Raw genomic sequence first — 14,461 nt, forward strand, 5'->3', positions numbered from 1 at the left:
AAAGCGTGTCCTGGAACTATGCCAAAGGAATTTGAGTGGAATACTACATTCTCAAACAAAAAGAGGATATGAACTCCAAATTTTATGAAGGCAGGTTTTACAACTCCATGTCTTTCAGATAGGCAACACTACTATTTAAGGCAAAAGAAAAAAGTGAAACTAGCAAGCTGCCATTTGTATTTGTACATGGTTTACAATATGACTGGTGCCCTTTGCAGTTGATGGTTGCAATCTGGACACATACTCTTGAGTCCTGGATTCCAGTTAATTCATCAAGTCTTAACTAAAATGTATCTTTATTTATTTTTTTTTTTAGTTTTAAGTGCTAAAAAGAATAAAGAAAATTTGAAAGTGAAAAGTGACAGCCCATCCAATATTTTAATGGGTTAAAAAAGTGTAAGAATTACTAAATGAGTTAAACTAGTATAAATTGCTTATAGGGGACATTGAATCATCAAGAGTAGAATTTGAAAACTTTAGGAAGTGCTTAAAGAAATAAATGATAAGACTAATCTATCTCCACATCTAACAGTGGCATTACTCTTTTTCTGACTTTTTTAGTAAAAAGAAAAAGGAAACTTGAATACATGTATTATTATAGAGTAAGTTATATTTTCCATAATAGATATTGGTAAATGCTAGCTGAAATTACTACAGAGAAATAGAATTATAGGTAGGAAATAACAGTATGTAATTTTCTCTAGCCCATTTTCAGTGAAGAAACCCATGAGTTTATATTCAAACTGCTCTGAATAGCTCTCTCAGGATTTTCAAGGTGAGGCAAGTGGGGGGAAGTTCTGAAATAATCTGCCCAGAGATCATCAAAGCAGTTCTTTTATATATTTTACATATTTGTGTTTGACTATGTTATTTCTTTGAATGGAGAATAGATTCTACAAATTTTGTTTATGTGTATCAGATGAGATGGAATCACAAATGAAATTGAAGCTAAAATAGATTCTAAGCCTTACTCCCCCAGGATTCTGTCACAGAACAGGATAAAACTGGATTAGCAGGGTACTCTTTTCATAGTCCTAAGAAACTAGGGCATTAACTTTCATTGTGTATTCTGCAAGAATCTTTTCTAGCTAAACAGCCTATTAAGTCTCAAGGAAAGTCATTGAAGCTTAAATTTATGTGCAGACTTACACCATAAAATTGGAGTGATACATAAACATATTCCATCATATTGTTAAATCAACCAATATTATGAGTTAATTGTAATCCCATTGGAAGATTTACAATACAATTCAATGTGCCATTAAAACGCCATTTCATTTGCTGCGGAATAAATGCAGATATGACTTACAACCTAACAACTAATTGGACCTTAAAATATGATTATATATCATTCCAAACGTGAAATACACAACATCAGGTCTGATCTCCTATGCAGTAGACTTTTTCAGTGAACATGAATATAGGCACACTTTCTCTTGCCCTTAGTTTATGCAGAAAATCGTTATCTTGAACTAATTTATTAAAATATATTATTAAATTATTCTGAATCATTTTGTGTATTTTGACTTGCTTTTATGCTCCCTGAGTCTATTGCAAAAATACCAGTTCTATTTTCTATTTTCACCATCAGTATTTGTTTCTCATGTGAAATGGATGCAGCAAGAATGATCATTATAATTATATCTAACAAAATGTAATGTAGGTCTCTTTATAAAAGTCAATAGAATGCCTTGAGATTTAAGTAAGTTACAGAACAAAATATTATAAAATAATATATGTAATAAAAAATCTAATGATTTTTTATGAGCTATGAGAATTATGAAAGCAATGAAGAAAAGAAACATTCATTGTATGGATAATGGGCATGTCCAAAGAGAAAACCAGAGCATTCTAAACAGAAGCCACTATTGAAGTCAAAATATCCTGGTCCACAGATCAAAACTCTCTCCATACACAAAGCAAAATCACCCAAAGAGACTAACATCTAGACCCATCCTGTCTTCCTTTCTTTTATTTTTTTTTTTTTTCAGAGATACAAGAAAAAAATCTTGCATCCAGGTAGATAAAAGATATAATCTGATTGCATACTTTTCATCAATGCTAAATTCAAGAAGAAAATATATCTCAATCTAAAGAGAAAAACATTTGTGATCAAAGAATTCTATACACAGTCAAGATGTATTTGTGAGCATAACTAAGATTTAAACCTGAAGTGTATATAAAGGAATATCTCTCATTATAATCTCATTAAGTATATTGTGAATTGTAATAAACTTAAGCACACCAGAATACAACGGACCATATTATCAATCAGAATTTTACAATTTCAGAAAACTGAAAACGAAGTTAGAGTTACATTTCCTAAATTTCATTATGGTGATTTGTCAACAACTCTTGCTGCTGCTTTTATAAAGATATTTTATAGTAGAGCCCAGTACTTCTTTTCCCACTGTCATAGCATGTGATATTATATGAAATTAACATATAAGAAATAGTTTTATCCAAATACCATATGATTTCACTCATGTAGATAAATATGAACTCATATATAGCAGGGGTTTTTTTTGGTTTTTTTTTTTTTTTTTTTTTTTTTAGGGAAAGAGGCAAATCCTAAAGAAATAATTTGACGTATTGGGTGAGTTCATGAAAACTTTTCCAAATTGCTGTTCATTTTACTAAGTGAAACCTCTAGGTCCTAAGCATCAGTGTTTTAGCTCTATAAACAATCTTAGATCTACTAAAATTTAACAAAAGTTTGAGAGAATAGGAGAAAGACACATAATGGGAGAAAATAGTTGCAAAAAAGACACATCTGATAAGGACCACTTATCCAAGATACACCAAAAACTCTTAAAAGTCAACAATAGCAAAAAACAAACAACTCTGTTGAAAAAAATGGGCAGGAGATCTTAACACACTTCACCAAAGAAGAAATACAGGTGCAAATAATCATATCAAAAGCTGTTCCACATCATATGTCATTAGGAAGTTACAAAACAAAGCAATGTGATATTATAACTACATACCTATTAGAATAGCCAAAATCCAGAACGCTGGCAACACCAAAAGCTGGTGAGGATGTGGAATAACAGGAACTTTCATTTAGCTGACAGAAATCCTTAATGGCACAGTGGCTTTGGAAGACAGTTTGGCAGTTTTTACAAAACTAAAAGTATTCTTACCATACATTCCAGCAATTGTGCTCCTTGGTGTTTATTTACCAACAGGAGTTGAAAATTTATGTCCACACAAAACCTGCACATGGATATTTATAGCAGCTTTATTTATAATCACCAAACTTGAAAACAATCAAAATGTCCTTCAGTTGGTGAATGGATAAGTATACTGTGGAATAGTAGATAATATTCAGATAATAGATAATAGAATCCAGATAATAGATAATGGAATCCAGATAACAGAATATTGTTCAACACTAAAAATAAATGAGCTATCAAGCCATGAAAAGACATCAGTGAACCTTAAATGCATATTAATAAGTAAAAGAAATCAGTCGGAAAAGTCTACATACTCTATGTTTCTAAGTATTTGACATTCTGAAAAAGACATAAATGAAGATCTATGGTTACCCGGGGTAGAGAAGGCAGAATGAATGGGAAGAGCATGGTGGATTTTAGGGCAGCGAAACTATTCTTTATGATACTATAATAGTGGATATCTGTCATTATACATCTGTCAAAACTCATAAAATGTACAATACCAAGAGTGAACCCTACTCTAAACTATGGGCTGTGGGTGATGATGTGTTAATGTGGATTCATCCATTGTAACAATGTGCTGTTTTCATGTTCTTGTTGGCATAGGACTAGCCAAGTTTTTAGAGTTGTTAGATTTCTTAACCCATTCCTTATACATACAGAAAACTGAAAGCTAAGTTAGAGTTCATGTTTCCTAAGTTTCAGTACAGTGATTTGTCAACAACGCTTGCTGATGCTTTTATAGAGATATTTTATAGTAGAGCCCAGTCCTTCTTTTCCTGCTGTCTTGGCATGTGGTATTATGTGAAACTTTGATGGTTTACCTCCTAATTTTAACAAATGGGTAAGAAGTAGTCTTATCCAAATACCATATGATTTCACTCATATGTGGAATTTAAGAAACAAAGGAAGGGAGGGAGGAAGGAAGGAGAAAAAAAGAGACACACAAAAAAACAGACTCTAAATACTGAGAACAAACTGGTGGTTGCCAGAAGGGAGGTAGGTGGGGGGATTGGGTGAAATAGTTGAAGGGGATTTAGAGTACACGGATCATGCTGAGCACCAAGCCATGTATAGAATTCGTGCATCACTATGTTGTACACCTGAAACTAGCATAACACTGTAGGTTAATTATAGTGAAATTTAAATAATTTAAATATGTAGTCTTATCATACTAGGTGTGTATACATATGGAACATCATCAGATGGAACGCTAGCTGTGTAGGTCGTGCAACATTGTGCAAGGCAAGGTAACTAGAAATGACTATGAATTAAGACTGTGTTATAAAAATTCATAAAACTTTTCTTCATGAATATGCAAGGAATCAAATCTGGGTAGGAAACCATTATATTCAAAAGGGAATACAATGTAAGTTACTGAGTGTATAAAAATAATGATGTGGGTATAATAATTTGGAAATCAAAATAACAAAGCTAATTTTATGTGCTGGGTATTGTACAAAATGCTTCATATGGATTATCGCACTTAACCTTCAAAGAACTGTCCTTCATCTTATTATGAGAAAACAAGATTTAGAAAGTTTAGGAAGTCGTGGACCTTAATCAAGATGCTTTAGTGTTCACTAGTAAATAGTAGAGACTAAATTTAGCTCCAGGCAGTCTATGGATGCTTTCAGTCATAGCAAGACATTGTGCTGCCTAAGTAATGCTTATGTAGTCATGATTGATGACTCATTTAGTGAAGTTTTATTACTTCACATGTGCTACCAAAATTTCTACCGTTCAAACGTATGAGCAAAAAAATTATACACCATTACATAGACTGAGAACTAGAAAAATACCACGTAGAGACTTTTAGAGCTCAAAGGGATCTCCGTAGGATCAATTAAATGGTTGCCTTACATTTGCAGGCTAGAGATTGCATTGGATTCATAGAAACCTGTATTAATACAGGCTCTGTAAGGAAGGCACCTGGCAACCTTTTTAATATAAGTGTGGTAAGACCTGAAGTCCCTTAGTGAACAAGCCGCTGTAGACTGGTGAGTAAGAGTCAGCCAGACTACCCACCTCTCTATGAACCACATTCCAGCACCACGCAGTAACAATTAGACAGCCGCACTGTGGAGAAGAGGACATTGTCAGCAGGAGAGAGAAATTAATGGCATGTGAATATGGCTGGAAAGCGGAAGAACAAATGCTGAAAACTGTGACTCTCTAAGCACAGCCTATCACCATGTTAGAGAGCAATTATCCAGCCCAACTCCATTTTACTACCACTTAAGTTTCTGTAGAAATCCATTGTTCCCTTTCCACCACTGCACTGAAATGACTTTATCTCTGGACATCCCACTCTCTCCTCTAGGTGCCTATAACAGCTAGGCTCCCTGGCCCAAGGCTGTGCAGGCTCAGGTTTCATGTTCTAGGACATAGCCGTAGGTCTCTTTCTATAGGACACATCCAGTTCCATCCAAATGTAGGCGCATTCATTGCACTCCATATTTTATTGCAGAGCTTTGTTATCCTTTTTTATTTTTATAACCAAGATTGATTGTCAAGGTCAATCTTTTGCAGAACCCCAAAATAAAAACATATAAAACAGGAGCTAAGCGGTGCGTGGGTGTCTCAGTCAGTTAAGCGCCTTCCATTGGCTCAGGTCGTGATCCCAGAGTCCCAGGATAGAGCCCACATTGGGCTTCCTGCTCAGCGGGGAGTCTGCTTCTCCTTCTGCCCCTCCCCTGGCTCATGCTCTCTTTCTCACTCTCTCTCTCTTAAATAAATAAATAAAATCTTAAAAAAGAAAAAAAAAAAAAAAACAGGAGCTAACATGATTGAAGTAAAAGACACAAATTCTACCAGTTTAATTTCTAGGTCTCTTCTACTTCTGCCTCACATTGCTGAAATATCAACAGCCTTGGGGGTTCTTCAAAGAATGTTAGAATTCCAAAACCATTTGAAAACCAGTAATTCACAATAACATGTCCACACTCCTTTGCAGGACACAGAGTTTCCTTCATTGATCTTGTAGAGCTCATTTCCAGTGATCCCCCATCATACTTATGGCCCAAACAATTCTGAAGATCATGGAGCAGCTGACCAGTCCAGTTTCTTACCATTCTGGATTTAAACATGCTATTTCCACTGCCTAGAAGTACTCCCACCACACCTCTTTCTCTGTTTCCCCTATAACATCCAGAATTAGCACATACCTTCTCTGTAAAACCTTTATCTCCCATTAGGGAAATCCATCACTTTTTTCTTTCCCCACTGTACTTTTCACGAAATATTCACAGTGCTTTTGCCTTACTTTGTGATAATTATTGGCATACGTATTTGTTATATGTTAAGCTCATTGGGCTCACAGATAGTGCCTTACTCTTCTTTTGACTTAAGTACCTAGTATAGTGCCTGGCATATGAAAAATGATAAATAAATGATTGTTATGTAATTGAAAATTTGAGGCCCTGCCAGAGATACAGAGTTTGTCAAAAATTATACAGCTAATTACCAGCAAACACAATATTGCAATCCAGGTCCCTTGGCAAACATTTCAAAATACCACACAACCTCTAAACCTTCCAAATGAATTTAGGACCATCCCACCACTCTCCAAGTTCATGTTCCACAATTCACTTTCCCAAAGGATTTCTCCTGTAGCTGCATTGCTCCTAAGGCTGCAATTAGAGTAAACAAGTAAACACTTAGCAAGTTGAAAGTGAATTAGTTTGTAATGATGTTGACAGACCAATTAGTCACATCAACAAACTTGTACTAGTTCACTGTATATGCGCTCTGCTAAGCATTACAGGTGAAACAAAAGAAACTGAGAGTTCATCCTTGTTTCCAAAATAGTTCACTTCCTATTACAGGAGATGAGATGTGTCTCCAATTGCTATATACTACCTATATGATAAATAATGTTAGAGTATTACCAACTCATAGTCATAGGAGAGAGTGGTCTTCCAACAGTAAGATTCTTTTTTAAGGAGACTTTTTGGCACAACCAGCATTTGAAGTTGGACCAGATAGCAGGAAGTACCTCAACAAGTGAAAAGAACATGAGAGAAGTCAGAATACCATAGAAGACTCCTTGGATGCTGGCTTGGCTAGAAAGATCTTGAGAACAGGACTGTATATACCCTCATATGTGGGGGACATGGCACCTGACTCAGTGCCCAGAGCACAGACTACCAATAATGATTTATTGAATGACAAATCAAAAGGAGTCTATAAAATATGCAGAAAGCTAAGAGAATCTAAACAGATCAATAAATTCCAGAAATAGAAAATGATATCCATCTAGGGCACGGAGCAGATGTTCAGAGGGCCAAAAGCAGGAAGCAGCGTGTGAAAAAAGCTAACAGTGGGTCCTGAGCAAATACCTGGAACAGGTGGTAAAATTGATGGTGAGGTGGTATGTGGAAAGGCTAGCTCTATCTAAAGGACCAAAACACTGAATCCATCAGGTTAAGTGTGTTTAGCAAGAACTACAGTCAGACTATTTAGGTATTATAACCTGGAAAGTAAGTATATATAATTGGCAAACAGTATATATAATTCAATTTTTAAGAAATAATCTAAATGCCTATTTTTAAAAAATCTCTTTTCCAATAGCATACATTCTTTTCTTTTCTTTGATTCGTTGCAAAAGAATATTCCCCATTAAGGAATCTTCTGCTATACCCATTTCTTTGAAGTATTTTTATCTGAATATAGTTGACACACAATGTTACATTAGTTTCGTGTGTACAACGTAGTGATTCAACTTCTCTCTTATGCTATGTACACCTCAAGCATAGCTGTACCCACTTTTTTTTTTTTTAAGATTTTTTTTTTTTCCGACAGGATAGAGACAGCCAGCGAGAGAGGGAACACAAGCAGGGGGAGTGGGAGAGGAAGAAGCAGGCTCATAGCAGAGGAGCCTGATGTGGGGCTCGATCCCATAACGCCGGGATCACACCCTGAGCGGAAGGCAGACGCTTAACCGTTGTGCCACCCAGGCGCCCCAACCCACTTTGAATGACAGATTTGATCCTCTGTATTATTCCAAGAGTAGGTTCTCATAGCGTGGATGATCTGAGATCGTGCCTTGCAGCTGTACTCAGATGGGCCCCTTACCACCTCACCAACACTTTCATGATTTGATCCCTCAATCAGAACCAAAAATTCCATTATGGGGAATAAAAAATTGTTCATCATGATTTGGTTTTAGAGGTAGGAAGATTCTGAATTTGACCTTCTTCACAATGGGCCATTTCTGACCCTTCTTTGATATTGGTTGAGATGTGATTAACTTTGATTGATTCAGTAGTACTGATTTAAATGCACCGTTTTTGCTTCACTGATTTTCACTCAATTGATATTCATACTCCCACTTATTAGCTATAATGAGTCAGAAACGGCTAATTTTCCTTCCAATGAGCAAAAGAATTTTCCCCACATTTGATTTCATGGAAGTGATTATTTTTCTCTACTTCCATTCCTATTTCTGATGAAAATTTCTGTCATTTGAGAAATATTTTAAGTGAGGGAAGTAGTACATTCAACAAAATTGCAACAAGTACTACTGTGCTGGATATGGAAATTTACATTGTATTTGTGAAATGACTTGTTCCAAAGTAATTTATTTTTCTCCCATTTTCAAAGGATTCTGTTGTTATGTACCCTATATCTTGTTTTATGTGCACGTGTGGGCACCTCTCCTCCCTCCACACACCCACGCAACGTACCCCACATTTAATGATCATCCAAGGTGGTCTCATTTGGAGAATCATTGCTACTTACAAAAGAGGCACAAGAGAAATCTACTTCTACAATAGGCCAAAGAATTGACATATTGTAGCTGAAAGGAACTTTTTAAAAGTCCCAGGCTTCCAAATTAAATTGAAATAGTAGGAAGTATTACAGAAAATACAGTTTTCTGGGTTTCGTTTTATATTTCCCCCACAGTGAATAAGGCAACTGAACAATGTTGACTCTAGAAGTATTTTCTGAAGAGATTTTAATTGGAGAGCAGCTTGTGGTATTACTATCATTAAGAATTTTAAGCAAAAATTTTATGACAGAGGGTCAGGTTAACACTACATATTTTGAAAAATGTGAAGACAAAACAAAACCTAAGTTTTGTAGAATATTATGACAGAAAAAAGATGTCCTACATAAACATGTATTACCTACTGTACCAGCCAATTTCTCAGTTCTTAATCTCTGTTCACCACCCTCTTATTCATTCAATAAATAGATTCCACGGAAGGATATGCAGGAAAAATAAATAGTGAGCAAGATTTTTAGGAGTAGATTATAGATTATACTGTAATGGGAAGACATATAATTGTGCAAACGTAGTGATATTCAGACCATAAGCTTAGGGTGCAAAAATAATAGTTATGATAATGATAATGATAATAATAATAATAATAGCCTCTATCAATTTTTTTTGTTATCCAGCTTATTTTCTAACTTGAGCCCTCATTCTACAAGGAGACAGAAAGGAAATCTCAGCCAATTCTGTTCATTTTGATTGATCCAGAGTAATCTCCTTTTATGGTTTTCCGTTGTCATTTCCTAGGATTGTATTTAATTTTGTGGTGAGAGAATGAGAGATTTACACAGTGCCGTGGTGTCAGGTGAAGCGTCCTTGGTTGTTACCTCTCCACAGTATCACCCAGTGAGAGATCTGTCACAACTGGTCTTACTGATGGGTGGAGGCAATTTATTAATGCATCCTCCGAGACCCTACCTCAAGGCCTCTTAGCCCCCATGGCTCTTTGATCAGATCTTTTCACTCCTGCTGAGTGAAACCATAACCCTGCTATGAAGCTGGTTGCCTTGTCAGTTCTACCCAGGGAAGCAAAGTGCAGGCCTTTTATGGTTAAGCTCTTAATCTTTCTGGAGTTCCATTACCCCAAACCTACCCATTGAAGGAACCTTCTATTACGGACAGTGAAACTTCTAAGGTCTTGCTCCTCCACCAATTATCATTTTTAGCCCAGAGATAAGAACCTTCATCTTTTTAGATGATAGGAAGCAGTCTGCTAAATTTGTTGTCTATGGGTCTAGATTTTATGGTCTTTGAACCTGACAGCCTTCGATTTTGATACTCAATACCAGGATTTTTAACACTCCATCCCGTCTTTTTTATTATACCTTTCTTTGTTTCTTTCAACATTCCTTGCTCTGAGGACTCAGATGCAGTAGACCGGTTTGATGGAGAAAAGCCATGGGATCAAAGTGAGTTACCAAAGGAAAAAAATATTAACATATCAAAATATCACTATGCCACATAAGTAATTACGGAATATAAGTACTGTATTAAAGAATGCTCTAGTCACATAGAAAAGAATACTAGTCAAATATCGATATTCTAAATTACATAAAAAGTAGTATTCGATTTAACACCTTCTTTCTGATCTCCCTTCCATCTAGAGTTTCTCTCATAAGAAATGTCTGTGTTTATGGATTCTAGTTCATGTGAACATGTATATATCTATTATAGCTCATTTAGGTTTTCATCTTTATTTATCTTGTTCTAAATGCAAACACAAAGTTTTGGGGTATTTTTTTTTAGTCAAAGATAGATTATCATTATTCACCTAAAAGCTAATAATAATCATGTCTTCCCACATCACAATTCTTACTCCTAAGGAGGCACAGTAACGTCAGAGCAAGTAACCTACACATACAGAAATGTTGGGGGGTAAAAGAATCCCATTTATATAGAAGAATAGGAGGGGAAGCTTTCCCCTCCCCCTTACTAAAAGAAAAAAAAAGAGAGAGAGAGAGAAAGAGAGAGAGAGAAATCGCTTCTTCTCAGAGACAGAATGCAAAGGATCCTGGATTCTCATTCTAACCTTTCAGAAGTAAATTAATCTTTAAGGACCGGATAATCACAATGTCTTCAGTTTTGCAACACAGAAATGTCTCATAGGTCTCATCCCCCTCTTGAAAGTAAACACATGTATCCAGAGTCAATAATTCCCTTTCGAGTTCATACTATTTATACCATTGTAAATTGCTTACCAGGCTGGCTTTGAGTCCAGGATCCAAAGTTTCAGTAAAATTTCAGTTAAAAAAAAAAAAAATCTATGATTGGGTCTAAAGACAAAGTACCCCACACATCTCAGATACAAATATATAGAGGATACAGGAATTATACTTGGTATTCAGAGTATATAAACCATCTTCAATTTCCATAAATCTCAACTTCAATGAACAAATATTTATTTTTAAGAATCTATAAATAAAATTCCATTTATTTGCCCAGTGACTGTCTGTAGTCTTAGTGCTAGAACCAATATCAGTTGAACATTGAGTATAAGAGGGCTCCAGAAAACCACAGATAATTTCTTTTTGGAGATCTCAGAGTGGACTGTGGCAGAACTATTATTATTTTATTTCTTACTCTTCCTCACATAAGCGCATCTAGAACTGTCATAAATGAAATACAACACATTTGCTAAAAAATTAAGTAAAAAGTCACACTTGGAATAAAGCTAGATTTCTAATTCTTACCATCAGTGATACTAGAAATGTTTTGATGGTATATGGTCACTGTTAAATTTATATGATATTTCATAATAGTTTCCCTTTTCTAATGCAACAAAAGGAGATCTCATTTTTCTTTTTTACCCTCAATTCAATTTTCTGTTTCAAGACCATTTAAAGACAAAATTGTTAAAAGAAGCAAAATTTATCTTTGAAGAATTTTTAAAAATATTTTTAAATCCTTTAATTTAGAAGACATTTGTTAATGTGAAATTGATTTAAAAAATGAAAGTTGAATTAAATTAAAACTTGAGATTTTTATTGCTTGTTAACTTTTCAACTCAAAAAACTGTAGTTTTAAAATATCTGAAACTTTGAAATCAATATTTCTTTCTTTGAGTAGAAACACAGTGACATTAAAAAGAAACAATCTATAAGCACCGCTTATGAGAATATCCACTAATTGAGACTGTAGTCAAATGGTTTAAATAAGACACTAAGCATCAAAGATATTAAGTGTTCATTTTCATGCTGACTTGAGAGACTTGTAGTAAGCTTGGGTTTGCATTTTCTTATTTTTACTAGGTAGTTAGTAATACCTCACCTACCTTACCAGACTATAAATGGATATAAGCAGAGGCATTCAAAAACTAGGGATTCCTATGAATACAAATGAAGAAAATCCATTATGTTAATAAACCCTGAATGTTTCTAAATTGTGTCAAGACATTTTCAACATAACAATATGCTGTTCTTTGTGTTGCTAAATGTGAAGGTGTTTTTTGTAGTCTATGTGACTGCTTTGTAGTCACTTATAAAGTGTTCATAAAATATGAGTATAATAGAGTATGTATCAAACCATCTACATTTTTCCGAGATGAATTCTGTTGAATGTTTGATCACAGGTGCATCAAATAGTTTTGTGTAAAGATACCTACTTATGCTAATTTGCTCAATCAAAAATACATAAAGACAGTCTAATGTAGCAGGATGCACAAAGAATGAAACTAAATCCCATTTTCCCTAGAATTTGTTTATTTGAACAATCTATTTTTCATCTCTATAATTTTTATGTAGGAAATCCAAATTTCCATGAGCATAACTGAACATACAAAAGGCAGAGATTTATCATTGTGTCTAAGACCCTAACTTTGATTTTCATATGAAATATGTGATTTTCACACACATATGTTATCTTCTATAAAAGAAAGTGAAGAAGCAATTATCCAGCAACACCAGGACAAATGGGTTCACATGATTTTGCTACTAGCGGGCAGTAATTAGATAAGCACAAACTGGTGGGTGTGGTTATAGGTGGCTAAAAGTGAGAGGTTGGAAGACAAAGACTCTTCCCTGGATAATGTGACATTTGAGAACTGGACCTTGCAAGAAACATGGGTGAGTGGAGGTAAAAGAAATACAACTAGAAAAGGCAGGGGGACAGGAAACTGCAGGATCTATTTATTGATAGATAAATCTATCTATATAACATCTATCTATCAATAAATAGATCTATCTAGTATTTGGGGCAAAGTATGATAGAATACACCACCTCCAAATAAGCCACTTGGATAAATTTTTTATTTTGAGCTTAGGCACTTGAAAAACAGCAAATACAAGGAGAGGCTTTCTCTGAACTCCCCTTATTTGCATAAAGACAGATCCCCAAAAAGGAACTCAGTTGTCATAAATCCCCCCTGTGGAGTTTCATCAACCAGGGAAGATTGACTCTTGTCATGAGAGAGGAGACTAGAAGTGACACCACACCCAGACAGACTTTGTCACAAACTATCATATCCCCCATTATTCTTCTAGGGCCCACTCATCTTTCCTAAAAATCATTTACTCTCCCATAAGAAACCTACACCCCCCCACCCACACCCCTTTCTCTATTACAATGGTATGTAAGCCTGAATTCTAAGCCACCTCAGGAAGTTACTAATTTTTCTCTGGGTATCTCCCTTGTATACATTAGGTTACATGTTAATAAATTTTTTTTTCTTGTTAATCTGTTATTACTGGAGTCTCAGCCAAGAACATAAAAGGAGAAAAGGAAAAATATTTTTCCTCCCCTATGGGTAGAAAACAGGAGAGGTGCAGGGAAGTGAGCAGGGAAACTAAATCATGATGTGCAGTCAGATCACAAAAAAACTTACATATCAGGGAAAGAGTTTGGATCCATTCCCCAGAAAATGAAGAGTCAATGGCAGTTTTTAATCATAAGAATGGCATAGGTAAAGCTATCCAGGAATCAGGAACACTAATCTGTCAACATAGTATGAGCAGAGATCAGAAATAGTTGAGAAGATACTGTAGTCATACAGGGGGCTGTAAACTAAGGCATAATCCATGGATGCTATTGGGCAGATGAATATGGGTATAAGGTCATTAAATCTAAAGGACTGGGGACTAGATGGGGGAAGTGAAGGAGGAGTCAAAGGCAAATGTTGGTAGTAAATGATGTCAATGACTTTGAGAGAGCAGGAAGATGGCAACTAAAGACGGCCATTGTAGTATGTTATAAAAGCTGCAATGGCTTGCAAGAGATCACATTTTATGTTTTTATTAATCTGCTCAGTTCTTCCGTTCTATTTTCATTTATATTACAAATGAGGGAGCAAAATAGCATAATGGCTAAATAATAGAAATTGGGGTTAGACCAAAATGGTTTGAGTATCATAGATGCCACTTTACAGATGTGCGATTGAACAAATTATTTAACTTCTCTAAACTTTGGTATTCTCTGTTGTTAAAGGAAAATACACCCCTAATTATTATGAGAATTAAAAATGACAGTATGCATAAGATAGCTGGTAGGATAAATTTGAGTTTAAATCTATATG

General features: G+C 35.1%; 1 protein-coding gene across 18 annotated transcripts in view; it reads left to right on the forward strand.

Moving 5' to 3' along the window:
• Window positions 1-14,461, forward strand: part of ARAP2 (ArfGAP with RhoGAP domain, ankyrin repeat and PH domain 2) — a 562,492-nt gene that overhangs the window by 165,613 nt on the left and 382,418 nt on the right. For 16 of the 18 annotated variants that reach the window (XM_087864225.1, XM_087864226.1, XM_087864224.1 and 13 more), the window contains one exon: window positions 2,557-2,596. The exons of the other annotated variants lie outside the window; for them this stretch is intronic. The gene's annotated coding sequence lies outside the window, so the exon portion shown is untranslated. The remainder of the gene's footprint in view (window positions 1-2,556; window positions 2,597-14,461) is intronic. 18 annotated transcript variants of the gene reach the window in all.

The sequence above is a fragment of the Ursus americanus genome, chromosome 8 (genome assembly GCF_024610735.1).
Source record: "Ursus americanus isolate L20-20 chromosome 8, mUrsAme1.1.p, whole genome shotgun sequence".
NCBI classification, from domain to species: domain Eukaryota; kingdom Metazoa; phylum Chordata; class Mammalia; order Carnivora; family Ursidae; genus Ursus; species Ursus americanus.